This window comes from Rhipicephalus microplus, chromosome 6 (genome assembly GCF_043290135.1).
Source record: "Rhipicephalus microplus isolate Deutch F79 chromosome 6, USDA_Rmic, whole genome shotgun sequence".
Taxonomy (NCBI): domain Eukaryota; kingdom Metazoa; phylum Arthropoda; class Arachnida; order Ixodida; family Ixodidae; genus Rhipicephalus; species Rhipicephalus microplus.
Genome location: NC_134705.1, coordinates 34,335,093 through 34,350,559, shown reverse-complemented (window position 1 = coordinate 34,350,559; position 15,467 = coordinate 34,335,093). Strand labels below are relative to the sequence as shown.

At 48.0% G+C, this 15,467-nt stretch overlaps 1 protein-coding gene across 1 annotated transcript in view; it reads right to left on the bottom strand.

Moving 5' to 3' along the window:
- Positions 1-15,467, bottom strand: part of LOC119168138 (epoxide hydrolase 4-like) — a 245,877-nt gene that overhangs the window by 182,790 nt on the left and 47,620 nt on the right. The window lies entirely within an intron of this gene.

The following is a 15,467-nucleotide window of genomic DNA, read 5'->3' as shown; positions in this document are numbered from 1 at the left end:
GCGATTTAAGTTGGAGAATGGAGTTCTGTACCGTCACATCTACCACCCTGATAGTCAACGCTGGGTTTCCGTGCTACCACGCTCTCTTCGAATTGACGTGATGAAAGCCTTCCACGACGACCTTACTGCTGGCCATCTTGGTTTTCAAAAAACTCCCGACTGCATTCGAAGTCCCTTCTATTCGCTTGGTATTTCTACTAGCATCACGCGGTACGTCAGTTCCTGTGTCCCGTGCCAGCTTCGTAAAACCCGGACATCTGCACCGGCCGGGCCTCTGCAGCCAATTCCGTGCCCCACAATGCCATTTGATGTTATAGGTATACACTTTAATGGCCCTCGTCCTGTCAGAACTACTGGCAAACGATGGATAGTGACAATTGTACACCACCTGACACGTTATGCGAAGACATCTGTGTCGACTGTCTCTGCTTTAGAAGTTGCCGACTTCGTTCTGCACGCCATCATTTTGCGCCATGGCGCCCCTCGTATATTTCTGAGTGGCTCTGGGAAGGTGTTGCTGTCAGAAGTGCTAAATAAAGTACTGCTCGCCTCTGTAATAACACACAAGACAGCTTCAAGCTACCACCCTCAGACCAACGGTCTCACCAGCAGGTTTCACCGTACTTTTTCTGATATGATAGCCGTCTTCACCAATCCAGACCATAAAAACAGGGATACACTTTTCCCATTCCTCACCATTTGCCTACAACACGGCCGTTCAGCGCACCACCAGATATTCTCTGTTCTAGCTCGTTTATGAACGTTCCCCTACTTTCTTGCTTGACCTTTCCTTTTTCAACAGTGGCGTCAACTCGTCTCCGTCTTCCAGCGTGGACTACATTTGAAGACTTGCCCGGTGTCGCGATCGGGCTCACATCAACACAGAAGCGCGACAGCAAGATGGAAAAATTATTTCTGACGCATCCTATCGCCTTGTATTCTTCCTACCTGGTGACGAGGTGCTCCTGTTCATACCTATTCGTACACCTGGTCTGTGTGACAAGCTTTCGTCACGCTTCTTTGGGCCTTACATTGTTATCGAGTAGGCTTCACCTGGTAATGATTGTGTGACCCCAGTTTTCATCCCAACAGACCACCGTCACCACACCACAAAAATTGTGCACATGTCTCGCATGAAGCCCTTCAGGCGATATTCTCTGCCCCATTGACTTGCTACGGCCAGGTCGGCCACTTCCATGTGGGAATAATCAGTGAGGGCATTCGTTATGCGCTTCTTTTCATATATGCATTATCGAAATCATCATAATTCGTCTGGGTCTTTGTCCTCATCTTCATTGGGTGTCACAACAATCATCATCGGGTGTGTGCGTGCTCAGGCTCAGACTGCCCGTTCGCTGCTGAGTCCTTGGGCTGAATAAACGCTGTTTCAACCCAGACGTCATATTATATCGAGCGTTATTTCACGGCGCGTGGATCAGTCAAAAAAACTGCGACACGGTCACCTTCCCTCCGTATGTTTTGTGTTACGTCGATTCTCCTCACGTACGCAGGATCTGCCAGATTTTTCTGAAAATACTTCACGAAATTGTGTTTGACGTTATATTGAGGTTGTAGAAAATCTAGCCTCCCGTTGAAAAGAAAAAAAAAGGGTTTATTAACAATAAAACGACAGCCCGACTGTTTGCGTTGCTGCTGCAGTGCGTGAATCCGAAGGAAGCTTTTCGTCCTCTTTATCATCGATGGTTTGTTCAAACAAACTGCCCCGCGCGCAACCTGTCTTGAAAAGATAAATTCCAGCGGCTACAGATGCTGAAAGGCCCAGTCGGTTCACGGTAGCTTCACCCGGTAGTCTGTGGAGCTCCACTAATCGAAGAATTCGTAGTTTCCGGAGGTCGCTTGACCAGTGAGGCACAAGCCGGCTTTCATTTTTTTCGGCGTTGAAGACACCTTTAGAAGAATTCCTCTGCTGGCGCCTGAGGGCGTAGTGTAGTATCCAAGCTGTGACGGGATCGGTAGAGCTGTGTGGCCATTCGGGGTCTTCGGGAGCCAGCCCTTTGTGCCCTGCCCACAAGAAAGGGAAGGATTCATGACCCAATGCTCCTCTTGTTGAATAGTCACGTATGTTATCAAATACGCCGAGGGTGTCGTTTAAGTGTGAAGCCGCTTCTGTCGTGGATGTTAGTTGCTGTTTATTTGCTGTTATTCGCTTCAACGATTCTACGGAAATTTCCCAAATTGACGAAAATACTTCGGTGCCAGGATGCCACATTATTCAGGAAGCCTTCGGTACTACTTTCTGTTTTTCAAGATGCAACTCTGAAGGTTGCATAGACTGCATGCCGATAACGCATTAAAGATTGCAAGCCAACTTCTTCATCTTCATGGAAGCACATGGTGTCTCGTTGACTTTTGACAGCCGCCTGGACGCGTCTCTGACTGAAGTTCTTCTGGGCTTTCTTTGTGGGTCCTTTTACGTCCATTGCATTTCATTCTGACAAATTGTAACTTACCGCAGCTGTCTGTTGTGATCTTATGGTTGGTCGCTGAGGCTTCGAGTACAATGACCACGTTGCAATGTGTGGCGTTAGCACAAGATTTTGCTAGGCCATGTAGCGTTCATCCTAAGTTGGTCTCAATGCCTTTGAGTCGGTTGTCCAAATTCTGCCTATTTCCTGCGTCAAGTGACCAATATTAGTCCCTGCCGATCAAAACATCAATCGCGTTTAGGCTTCCGGCCTAATTAACATTATAGAAGTAATAGCCTTGCTGTTCAAGCTTTTCAGTGAAGTTTCGGTGTGGTCGTGAAACAGAGTGGGGACAGATGTTTGTCGGGACGAGGTTTTCGATCAATAGTGGCGTCTTGCTACATTGAGAAGCTGAAGTGACTAGCACACTCTGGAAAGCCTTCTTATTATGTTGTTTTCCGAAATATCCCGCTGTTAGGGTCTCGTCATTCAGAACGTGGCAATTTAAATTTTCAGGCAATTTTTCAGTGATGGAACTGCGCTGGCTGCCTTGATCGAATGAAAATCAATCTAGGCATTTGTTTTATTGTCCGGTGGCCCAAGCTGTAGCTGTCTGAAAAAACACACCCCGTTTAGAGCTACCCATTTAAATTTTTCTAGCTGCATCGGCGCTGTTGAGGTTTGTAAACTGCTAATCAAGTTCAGCAACCGAGGATCACACATTGTTTCGGCATGGCTTTGATTACACTTTGTTAATGGCACGACGTTCCTTCCGTACTTTTTCGCCAAATGAGGTTGAAATGTACTTAGAAAGCATCGGCCCGCACTAAGTAGTCGTTTTTTTCCTTTCCTCGGCAGGAATCGGACAGTCGCACTGCTGTGTGTTATGGGTGTTTGCGTCACAAAAGGCAGGGGTTCTTGCTTGTAACTGGTTTCGACAATGTGGTTAATGACTCGGTTGTCAACCGTTGAAGTCAGGAAAACGCTATCGTGTAGTGCGTAAATCTGTACCTTGGCACTTCGACATGTGCTCTTTTGCAGACACGCGCCGGACAGTTCGTTCGCGATACTCTACTTCTGTCTGAATAAAGAACAGCAATGATTCAGTGCTCATCTTCTGTTCTTGGGTGGGCCATCCTAGGTGCTCTGGGCATTGGCGTGCGATGGCCTTGTTGAAGTCGAGGACAATATCGTAAAAAAGCGACTTCATTAGTATGTGGTAGAACATCATGGAGTAATTATCCTCCGATACTCCGAGAGTTTTGAAGGCACTAATCGGGGTTTGGACTGTGTCATAAAGACGTCGAAGTCCTCGAAGATTCTTGGAGGACTGCACGTGTTGCATTTCAATGAGTCATTGCATGTGAGACTAAATGATGACGCGGTCTTTGTGAACCATTGTTTCAAAATGTCTGGGGCTTTTGAATAGCAGCTTGCCGTTGCTTGAAGTCCGGCAATAGCCGATGCCGCGACGCCAGTCAAAACCCAATGTAGATAAGCGAACCAGTCTACATCGGTGAGCCCACCGTTGTTATGGATCAGTTGATTGCACTGTTCCCAAAAAGATGGCCACATTGAAGGTTAGCCATCAAACTTCATGAGGTGGATTTTTGGAAGTTGGATGGCGGGCTAGGGCGTGCAAGACACGGATCAGTAGGGGCTGCCGGTGGCAGTGCACAGTTCCGAGAATCTTGAAGTTGGCGTATAGCCTATACTTTGGCTTTGCTGACGTGGTTGTGGCTCGTTTATTGTATTCCACAACCCGGTCCAACTTAGTCTCCGCTTTCATTGTTAATAGCAGAGGGACGATGTCGATATCGGTGGTCTTGAAGTCAGTGTGCAGATCGTTGATGCGTTCGTTGAGGTTGCAAAGCTCTTCTTCCGTGACGCCTTCTTGAGTGAGCGTTGCCTCTGCCTCGTTGATAATTGATGTTCATTGAGGTCTCTCGGATTCGCGCTTCAGACTGAGAACTTCTTTGTCGCGTCGAAGCGTTGATAGCTGCAAGTTGGTTGGTCGATTCGATAGGCGAGAAGACGATTACCTTAGGTTCATCCACGTGGTTCACTCTTCCGGTGGTTTTCGGCCCCACTTAAGGAAAATCAATCCTCCCGTTGCTAAGAAGAACGAGTTTATTTACGATAAACCGTCACCCGACTCCGTGAGTAGCTGCTCAAAGCACTAAAATTTTGTGAAAAATCTGATTTGTTTCGGTAACTTTTTTATATTGGAAATTTTCTATATTGGATATCGTAATTCCGTATTGACATTCGTATTTTCATATTGAACATCTGCTTCAACTGTGGACGAGTCGGCCATATCTCACGTCATTGCCGCACTTCCTAGGATTGGCTGCCATGGTCGCATTATGCCAACACCCGACGCCCACCTGCTGGTTCTCGGATGCCGATCTACGCAAAACAAGACGAGGCTTCGCCATCCAGGAGAGCCCAACCGAACCACTCCCCGTCACCCTCTGGACGCACGTCCCGCTCAACTAACCTACGTCGCTCTCCCTCACCCTTCTACCGCCAGTCCTTAGAAAACTGATGGACGCAGCTCCTAGAGGTGAGCCTGCTTCGAAGACCCGACCCGAAATTCCTCCACACACGATACCCGGGCACAACAACTTCATTAATGTAAATGTTGACGCTACTTGTGTAGCAGCACTCATTGACACCGGCGCTCACATAACAGTCATGAACTCCAGCCTTTGTACTCGACTCAAGAAAGTGCTCGCTCGTGCTCCGATCACTGTTGTCCGTGTAGCCGATGGTGCAACACCAGCGGTCACTGGGATGTGTGCCGCCTACGTCACTGTTGCTGCACATCATACCCCTCTTCCGTTTTACGTACTGGACAACTGCCCACACGACATCATTTTAGGACTCGATTTTCTGTTGGAACATTCCGCCCTAATTGAGTGTTCTGCTGGTGTTGTTCAGCTCGTCCTACCACACGCGTTCACACTCCTGATCTTGAGCTGCCAAAGCTATGCTTCGCCGACTTTTTTCGCCTATCTTGTCGAGCTGTGACCTATATTGACGTCTCTTTTGACCCACCTGGGATTATGTCATTTCACCTAATCCTACAGTCCTATGTTCGCTGAATGTTGCGTTCGCCCACACCATCATCACAACGAAGAACAGCATGGCACGTCTCCCAATTGTGAACTTTTGACTTTGCTCTGAAGCGCTGCCACGAAGGATATCTCTTGCAACCCTTGCCCCGGCCGGCGACTACTACATATCCGCCTTAACAGAGGATACACCGTCATCTGACAGTATTCAGTCAGGCAGTAAACTGGACTGCATGGCTAAAAAGACTGCCTCTGATCTCCCGGCCGAGCATGCGTCTGTGCTTCGTGGCCTTCTTGCGTCGTATCAAGAAGTCTTTGATTTCTACAACCGACTCCTAGGTCAAACGACCGTCGTAAAGCATCGAATCAACACCGGCGATGCAAATCCAGTACACCAGCGCCCCTTTGGGTTTCCTCCACCCAGTGCCACGTGATCCAGCAAGAAGTCGACAAGATGCTTGCCCGAAACATCATTGAACCTTCTTCAAGTCCTTGGGCTTCACCGGTGGTGCTCGTGACAAAGAAGGATAACAGCCAGCGCTTCTGTGCCGACTACAGAAATCTTAACAAAGTTATTAAAAAAGACGGGCATCCTCTGCCATGGATGGATGACGCTCTTGACTGCCTTGGTGGATCAAATTATTTCTCTTCCATGGACCTTCGTTCCGGGTACTGGCAGATGTGAGTTGAAGATCTGTACCGCGAAAAGACAGCATTTATAACTCCTGATGGGCTATATTAGTTCAAAGTAATGCCGTTCGGGTAATGCAATACCCCGCCTACATCTGAACGAATGATGGACGCTATTCTTCACGATTTCAAGTGGTCAATCTGCTTATGCTACCTAGTTGACGTCATTGCTTTTTCGCCAACTTTTGAAACTCACCTCGAACGTCTCTCAACAAATCTTTCGGTTTTCCGCAAAGCAGGGCTCCAACTAAACTCGTCGAAATCTCACTTCAGCCGCCGGCAGCTCACTGTCTTTGGACACCTTGTCGATTCTTCTGGTGTTCGTCCCAATCCTCAGAAAGTCCGCGCCGTCAAGGATTTCCCTGTGCTGACCTCTGCGAACAACGTTCGAAGCTTTGTGGGCCCTTGTTCTTACTTTCGTAGATTTGTGCAAAATTTTGCTGACGTCGCACGCCCGCTCACAAGTATACTAAAAAAATGTGACTTTTGTGTGGGGACCTGGACAGGCCAGAGCATTCGTTGAACTGACGACTAAACTTACGACCCCACCGGTTCTCAGCCACTTTGATATATGCGCTCCAACAGAAGAGCGTACTGACGCCAGCAGCCACGGAATTGAACCCGCTTTGGCACAACGACAGCATGGCTGCGAGCGCGTTATTGCAAACGCTTGCCGTCTTTTATCTCCATCAGAGTGAAATTACTCCATCACAGAATGCGAATGCCTCCTACTCGTATGGGAAGTGGATAAATTTCGGCGGTATTTGTATGGACGCCTGTTCACGGTTGTCACTGATCACCACGTATTATCCTGGTTGTCGTCCTTAAAATATCCTGGTGGACGTCTCGGCTGGTGGGCTCTACGGCTACAGGAATATTCCTACACGGTTGTCTACAAATCAGGCCGCCACCATGGTGATGTTGATTGTTTGTCTCGTCATCCAGTAGACCCAGCAGATGTTTCTGAGAGCGATGAATCTACTTGCGTTTTGGCTTTTTGCACGTTCAGCAACATCGGAGATCAGCAACGCCGTGATCCTCACCTCAGAGGTATAATGCTTTGGCTCGGTGGTCCCACAACTCCTCCGTCTCTCTGTATGTTCCTGCTCCAAGATGGCGTCTTATATCGCTACAGCATGCGTCCTGACGGACCTGAGCTGCTGTTGGTCGTACCACAACATATGCGTCGGACTGTCCTTGCACAGTTGCATGATATTCCGACAGCTGGTCACCTGGGAGAACGTATGACCGCGTTCGACGTCACTTCTTTTGGCCCGGTATTTACCAATCCGTCTGCCGTTACGTCGCCTCATGCAAATCCTGTCAACACCGCAAAAAACCAGCAACCCTTTTATCGGAACGCCTTCAGCCCATTCAGAACCCGTCCGAACAATTTCAGAGGGTAGATGTCGACTTACCAGGACCGTTTTCTTTATCGGCCAGCGGAAACAAGTGGATAGTAGTCACCACGGATTACACCACTTGGTATGCCATCACGCGGGTCCTTCCTACCAGTTGTGCGACTGACGTCGCTGACTTTCTCCTAGAAGAGGTCATAATACACCACGGCGCTCCTCGGCAACTGCTTACCGATCGAGGTCGCTACTTTTTATCACAAGTTATCCAAGACATATTACACTCTTGCGCTACAATGCACAAGTTCGCAACGGCGTATCATCCTCAAACCAACGGGCTCACGGAGCTGCTAAATAGAACCATCACAGACATGCTCGCCATGAACGTTTCTTCCGACCATCGTAACTGAGACTCCGCCCTCGCATTCGTAACATTTTCCTATGTTACGTCCCGGCATGATACTGCAGGTTTCTCGCCATTTTATATTCTGTATGGACGAAAGCCTACGTTGCCTTTTGACACGCTCCTTTGCCGTTAACCAAACGTCAGCATATGACTGCTATGTCATCTCTAGAGCTCCAGAGGCACGTGAAATTGCTCGGCTGCGTCTGAGCGATTCGCAGGAACGACAACGATTGGCGTACAAAGCGTGCCATCGTGACGTCCACTTCAGTCAAGGTGACACAGTCCTTCTCTGGACGCCGTCACGGCGAGTTGGCCTGTGCGAAAAGCTGACTTCGTCGTACTCAGGTCTGTACCGTGTGGTGCGCCAAGTCACCGACGTGACATGTGAAATTGAACCTCTTAACGCCACCAGCGCGCGATCGTGTTCTGACGTTGTTAACGTCACTCGGCTGAAGCGATATTACTTGGACCGACCAAGCACTGAGACGTTGCCTTTACCGCCGGGGTTGATGCTACGTGGTACCACAAATCAACATTATAGGAAGGAGGACGATGTTTAGGGAGAGCTAGTTCAGACTGGGAGCCATCTTGTCTGTCTGCTTGTTAAATCAATCGTAAGCATATTTCTCCGATGCCTTTTCACCGTTACAATAGTTTAAACTGAATTGTTTCCATGGCCCAGCGCAGGACGTAATCCTGTTCTGCCCATCAGACACAGAGTTGGCGAGGGTATCCCCACTTTTTCTCAGCTCCATACCCTTAAGGTAGGGGAAGGTAAATTGTGGGGACATTCTAAGAACATTTTAGTGAGGCTGCTAACTGTAACTTAAACGACAACAGAACGGGGAAACTGATCTGGGTGTAATTTATTCAGGATTAGAAAAAAGTAGCAGTCATGGCATGGGTTTACGGTTGTGTATAGGATATCCGATTCCCCTAAATAGGGACGAGTGGAACAATGTTAAAGGATTCAGACACAAAGCCTTTTACTTATCGTTTTTCTCGTCACACGATTGGCAAATCCCTCGGGAGAACAGGAAACGTACCGGTAAGCGTCAGTTCGTAGTGAATAATTATTTGAATCCTGCTTTTAAAAGCTAGTTTTGGCTCCTACTGTACCCAGACGTCACGATAAGGTACTGTCCCGGTTCAACGTAAGCAGAACACAGAGACGTTGAGTCCGAGAACCTACGGCGTGTTTTTGTGCAGCAGCCAATAGCAAAGCCATAAACAAAAGCAAGTCGTCTTCTTCGGTCAGTGTCCATTTTCGCGAGTTTGTTGGCGCGCACAATGTCTCCGTTGTCTATTTAGAGCACGGCATTTGCCTCCCCTTAAAAGAGCATCGCCTTGATGCTCTAGCTGAGCCAGTCATTCGCACATAAAGTCGCTTTGTACAAGCGACAGTGCTTCGCAGAGTCACTTGCTGACGTACGGTTTAATGCGCACTACGTGCTCAAGTTCAGGTTGGTGCTGACGACGCTTTGCACAATTTGGGCCATCCGAGACGACCTCGTAGGTAACGTCACTTAGTCGTCACCGCAGTCGATAAGGTCCACAGTATCTTCTGAGCAACTTATCGGATAATTCCTGTCTTCGTACAGGCATCCACACTCATATCCTGTCTCTTTCTCCTTATTTCTCGTCCGTGAACAAGGCCGAATGATGTCATCCGGATGGTTTCTTGTTTAGTAGTATTATATGCAAATTTTATGTTAGAAAGAATCTCGTCCCATTTTTTCTGCTGCTTGTCCACATACATTGAAAGCATGTCTTCCAGAGTATCGTTGACCTGCTCGGTAAACCCGTTGGTTTGTGGATGGTAGGCTGTCGACTTACAATGAATAGTACCACTGTGCGCCAACACATGATCTAAAAGCGCAACCATGAATGCAGTTCCGTGATCTCTTATAACCATCGACGGTGCACCGTGTCTCAGCACAAGGTTCTCTATGAAAAATTGGGCCACCTTGTCTGCTGTGCCTCTCCGGATGGCTTTTGTCTCGGCGTAGCGAGTAGGGTAGTCTGTCGCCACTATAACCCAGCGATTACCAGCACTAGAGGCAGGAAGTGGGCCCGAAAGGTCCATTCTGATCTGATAGAATGGCGTTGGTGGGATTTGGATAGGGTGTAACAAACCAACTGGTTTTGTCGGAGGTGACTTGCGCCACTGGCAATCTAGGCAGGTCCGAACATGATGCTTCACGGCTGCGGTGAGTCTAGGCCAGTAATATCTCTCCCAAATTCTGCCTAGTGTGCGCGTGTAGCCTAAATGGTCAGATGTGACCTCGTTGTGACACGCTTGCAATACATCACAACGAAGAGCGGTAGAGATGACAAACAGGTAGGTTGACCCGTCTGACGAGAAGTTCGTTTTGTAAAGGACAGTGTTTCGCAGACAGAACGACGATAGTCCTCTGGCAAAGGCTGCGGGTGCGTTCTGGCTTTGTCCTTCTAAATAATTATTCAAGCCAAGTAGCTCAGGATAGTCATGCTGGTGATAAGCAATGGTTGACGTGTCGCGGAATCCGTGATTGCTGTCTCTTCATCAAGGGAAGCAGCCGAATCTATCGCTGATCAAGAATGACAGTCGGCGTTCATGTGTCGTTTTCCGGACTTGTACACCATCGTTATACCGAATTCCTTCAGTCTAAAGCTAAGGCTCCAGCGTGCCGATCGCCCGGAAGGATCTTACGGACTTGTTAAACAACACAACGAATGGTTGTTACTGAAAGTCTTGAATGGGCGGCCGTGCAAGTATGAATGAAATTTCATAACTGCCCACACCACGGCGAGACAATCTTTTTCAGTTGTCGAGTAAGTTTCTTTGCGTGGCAGATTCCTGCTTGCGTAAGCGATCACTATTTCCTCGTTGTCCCGGCACTTCACAAGCACAGCTCCGAGGCCAACATTGCTGGCGTCAGTATGGAGCATTGTAGGGGCTATCTAATCAAAATGGGCAAGCACGAGGGTCATGTGTAGACGTTGCCGCAAGTCATTCCTGTTCGTTGCGCCAAACAAATGCAACGTCATTCCTCGTGAGACGAGTTAAAGTCGACACAATGCGTGGTAAATCTGGAATAAACCGCTGATAGTATGCGCATAGGCCCAGAAAACGCCTGACTGCATTTTTATCTAATAATGTAGAAAGCTGTGTGATGGCGGCAACTTTCTCGGGTTCTGGAAAAACCCCAGTGCAACTGACGACATGGCCAAGAAACTGTGGTTCCTCAAAACGGATCTGACAGTTCTATGACTTGATCGTCAGGCCTGTGGCCCATATGGCCTGGAAGACCACCTACAATCGTTCAAGGTGTTCATCAAACGTTGCAGAAAACATAAAGACGTTATCAAGTTATACTAGACAAGTTCTCTGTCTAGGCCCCTAGAGCATGGGATCCATGAGACGCAGGCAAGTAGCAGGCGAGTAGCAGAAGTGAAATGGTAAAACCTTAAATTCGCACAGTCCGTCCGGCATCACGAAAGCGGTTTTTTCACGATCTTTGGGGTCGACTTCAATTGCCCAATTTTCACTCTTTAAGTCCATGGAAAAGAAGTAATGTGCGTTTCGAAGCTTGTCGATCAAATCATCTATGTTGGGAAGCGGGCACACGTCTTTTTTGTCACCCTATTTAGCTTCCGATAGTCCACACAGAAAATCAGGCTGCCTTTCTTCTTCTCGACTAGAACAGGTGACGCTCAAGGGCATTTCTACGGTTGAATCACGTTGCTTTCAAGCATTTTTGCAACCTGCTGTTCTATCGCTTCTGGTTTTTTGAAGCCACATGGTGCAGATTTTGATCGATTGGTCTAGCCGTGTCCTCTGGGATGGTTCGGTGCTCGGTAAAGGATGTCCGCCCAACTTTCGAGGTCGACGCAAAACAGTCGTAACTTGGCTAGCATCGCAAGAAGGCGTTTCTACTGTTTCTGAGTTAAAGTAGGGCTGACATCAAGTTAAGGTGATAGGTCATGTGGGTCTTTTGTAGGCGTTGTTCGAGTGCTGCAAAGTAGTCACAAACATCTGATACATCGTCGAAATATGCCAAAGTTGTGCCTTTTAGAAAGTGCCGTCGCACAGAATTGAAATTGGTGAACAGCAAGTAAGTTCACCCGTCAGTGACATTGACTATTCCTCGTGCTACTGAAATCTCGTGAGTGAAAAGCCGTGAGGTTTGTTGCTACGCAACTCCTTCACCGTCGAACAGTACGTCACATGCTACTAAAACGAAGGAAAATGACCGAGGTGGCACAACTATATCATGGTCTTCGGGATGAAAGGATTTGAGCTCTGGTGATGAAGATTCAGACAAACACTCTCGTAAAACGAAACCACGTAGTCGGATATGTTCATTACTGCGCCATGCTCCCTGAGAAATCCCATTCCTATAAATAAATCTTTGAAGAATCTGCTATGCTGATTTTCGTGTTGCATCTTTTAGTAGAGAGCATCAATTGACCACCCGCAGTTCTTATATACAGTCCTGCCAACGGTGTTTATAATGTTTCAAGTTGACCAGCTAGCTTGGGACTCATGATGAAAAAATCAGCGCCTGTATTTACTAAGGCCGCCACTTGCTTTCAGCGGAGCGGCGCTCACCATTCGTCGCTGTCAATATTCGTCGGCGTTGTGTCGTTCTATAACGGCAGTACTGAGGATTTTTTATCCCGACAGGTCACCACCTTTAGTTTCCCCGGTAAGGGCTGAGTGACATTGTTCGCCGAAGATCAGCAAAAATACGTCAATTCAGTGACGATGCCTGTGCAGGAGATAGAGAGCGTGACCAGTGGGCGGAGTTGGGCTTGCGATTGGGAAGTGACTCATGATAGGCAGACCATGTCGTTGGAGGTCCTCGAAAACAAGGACCGACATGGCAAACAATGTACTCGGCGTTGGCGCAGCGACCGTCCTACCCTGTCTGAGACGGGCGAAGCGATGTGTTGTGGTGCCAACAATAGCGAGCTGTATCACCGGCACCACCACAGTTGAAGCAGAGGGGGCGCTGGTCGAAAGCGCGCCAAGCCTCTGGTCTGCTAAATTGTGGGTGCCTCATATCATCTTGTGGGGGTGAGTAAGGCGTAGCAAGTAATGGCTGGTGGCATGAAGACATATGCCATGGCTGCGCTGTATTGTGATTCCTAATCGTCTAAATCGTGTATTCTGAAACCCGGAAGCACGGATAACACAATTGTACGGGTTCCGTCGGTAGGCCTAACTTTTGGTGGAAATCATGGTGGTAGAACATGTAGTGTACATATCCCAGCTTGGTACACTAATAAATTGCCCGCCATTATAAGCCTACCCATCATCTGCTTACTGCTTCCCAGCGTTATCGCAATGGCGGGCAGAGCTTTTCAGCTTGGTACACCATGTGGCCCACCATAACAAGCAGCACTCATCATCTGGTTAGTGCTTCCCAGCATTATCGCAATGGTGGGAAGAGTTTCTCAGTTTGGTACACCATGTGGCCCACCATAATAAGCACCACCCACCATATGCTTAGGGCTTCCCAGCATTATCGCAATGGTGGGCAGTGTCCCATTATTGCCCGCTATCTAGCCTCTGCTTTCCACCATCATTTCCACTTTACCCATCATCTGTACACCATACCATCCAGTATGTCCCGGCATATCCACCATATTTGCCACTACGTCCCACCATACCCATCATAATTTCCACCATGCCCACTATTATTGCCACTACGCCCACCATGTTTTCCAGTATCCACCATGACAGTTATTTCGATAGGGATCGGAGACAAGGGCCAACGTCTGAAAGTCTTCTGCAAAGGTTCCGATGAAGGTGCAGCTGTAGGTGGCTGGTAGTATGACATGATAGGTGGGACGGGAGGTGGATGGCAGACAGCGTCGGCGTAACTCCTTTGACGCTGTTCTTCGACAGAGATCAGCTGCTGAGAAAGCGTGCCTGAGTTCGTCACAATTGACTGTGGAAACGGTGGTCACTGGTGTATACGTCGGCGGAGTCCAAAGCTTCTGAACTTCTTGACAAAAAATATTTCTGATCAGGTCACGTAGGGAGCTTCATTCTCCGGAGTCGCTGAAGCGGCCGTGATTGGGGTGGTAGTGGGCGACCGATCATACTGCTTCGATCTTTGGTGCAGAGCACACGCACTGGCAGTGGCTTTTATTATGAAATTGGCCACGGTAGTTGCGGTATTGCGCACAAGTCCTGCGAAAAGTTGTTCCTTTACGCCGCGCATAGGGTAGCGCAACTTCTCTTCTTCGGACATATTGGGATCAGCCCGACAACACAGGCGCGTAACGTCTTTAGCAAACATTGTCATAGTTGCGTTAAGTTTCTGAAGTCTTAACTCGAGCAACTGCAGAGCCCGCTCTCGACGGCCAACGCTAGCAAAGGTGTCAATGAGCTGCTGACAAAATTCGTCCCATGTCAACATACGGCCTTTTCGATTCTCAAGCCAGGTGTGAGCACTGTCATCAAGAGGGAAGTACGTGCGGGTGAGCTTCTGTTGAGCATTCCACTGGTTGATGTCGGCAACGCGTTCGTAATGCTCAAGCCAATCTTCGACATCGTCATGTGGGGCACCACTGAAGCGATCATGTACAAGTGGCAGAAAAGGCGTATAAACTTGAATGTGTAACCTTTGAGTGTTTAAAGGTAAATATATAAATTTGCATGTATAGGCGCGTTTCAGACGACGCAGTTTCTTTCTGCTAACACGACACAGCACATGTAAGGTACCCACTTTTGGTCTGGACAATGACGTTCAGAACGCTGAAGAACAGGCACGTTCCATACCACACATTTTCTTTCTGTCATAACGCCACAGCACATCGACTATACGCACTAAACTCCATGACGGTGACGCTGATGACGATGATGATCCCGGGAAGCGACTGGCTTGTGCAGTAGATGACGTCTGGATGTGCTCTACGATGCATTTTGTATTACTGCAAACAACCAACAAGCACAGGCGTAATGTACCCAGACCTCGTCTTTGCCAGCTTTAGGCTTGATGCGATAAAACAAAGCAGTAATAATGAAGTCAAAGCCAAATTCACAACTTTTGACAGCATACCAGTTATGACCAAGAAACGTTGTATATAAATGTACACCTCTCGGCACATATCATTATACGCTAGTGGTCAATGTCATTGGTCAATTATGGTAAAAAAGTAGCATCCGACTGCTTCGCCCACTCATCATCATTCGATTCACGGTTATGCCGGAATTTTTTTTTCTTTCTTGAAGTTGTCAGTACTGATCAGCGCAAAACAAATAGTGGATTTCAGTAGGAAGCTTTCCAGATTTTCTGTAGGGCTCCTTTCGCGCAACTAAAACGCATAGTGACAGCTGTTTCACTAGTAAGGTGTGAAAAGGAATACTTGTGTTTTAAGGGCGAAGCTCCTTGAGATCGAGTTTGTCCATTGGCGTTGGTGTTGTTTGCCAAAGCAGAGCACATGTAAGCTACCCACTATACGTCATGACGATGACAATGACAGTGATGACAATCAAGGAGATGACAGTGATGATCAC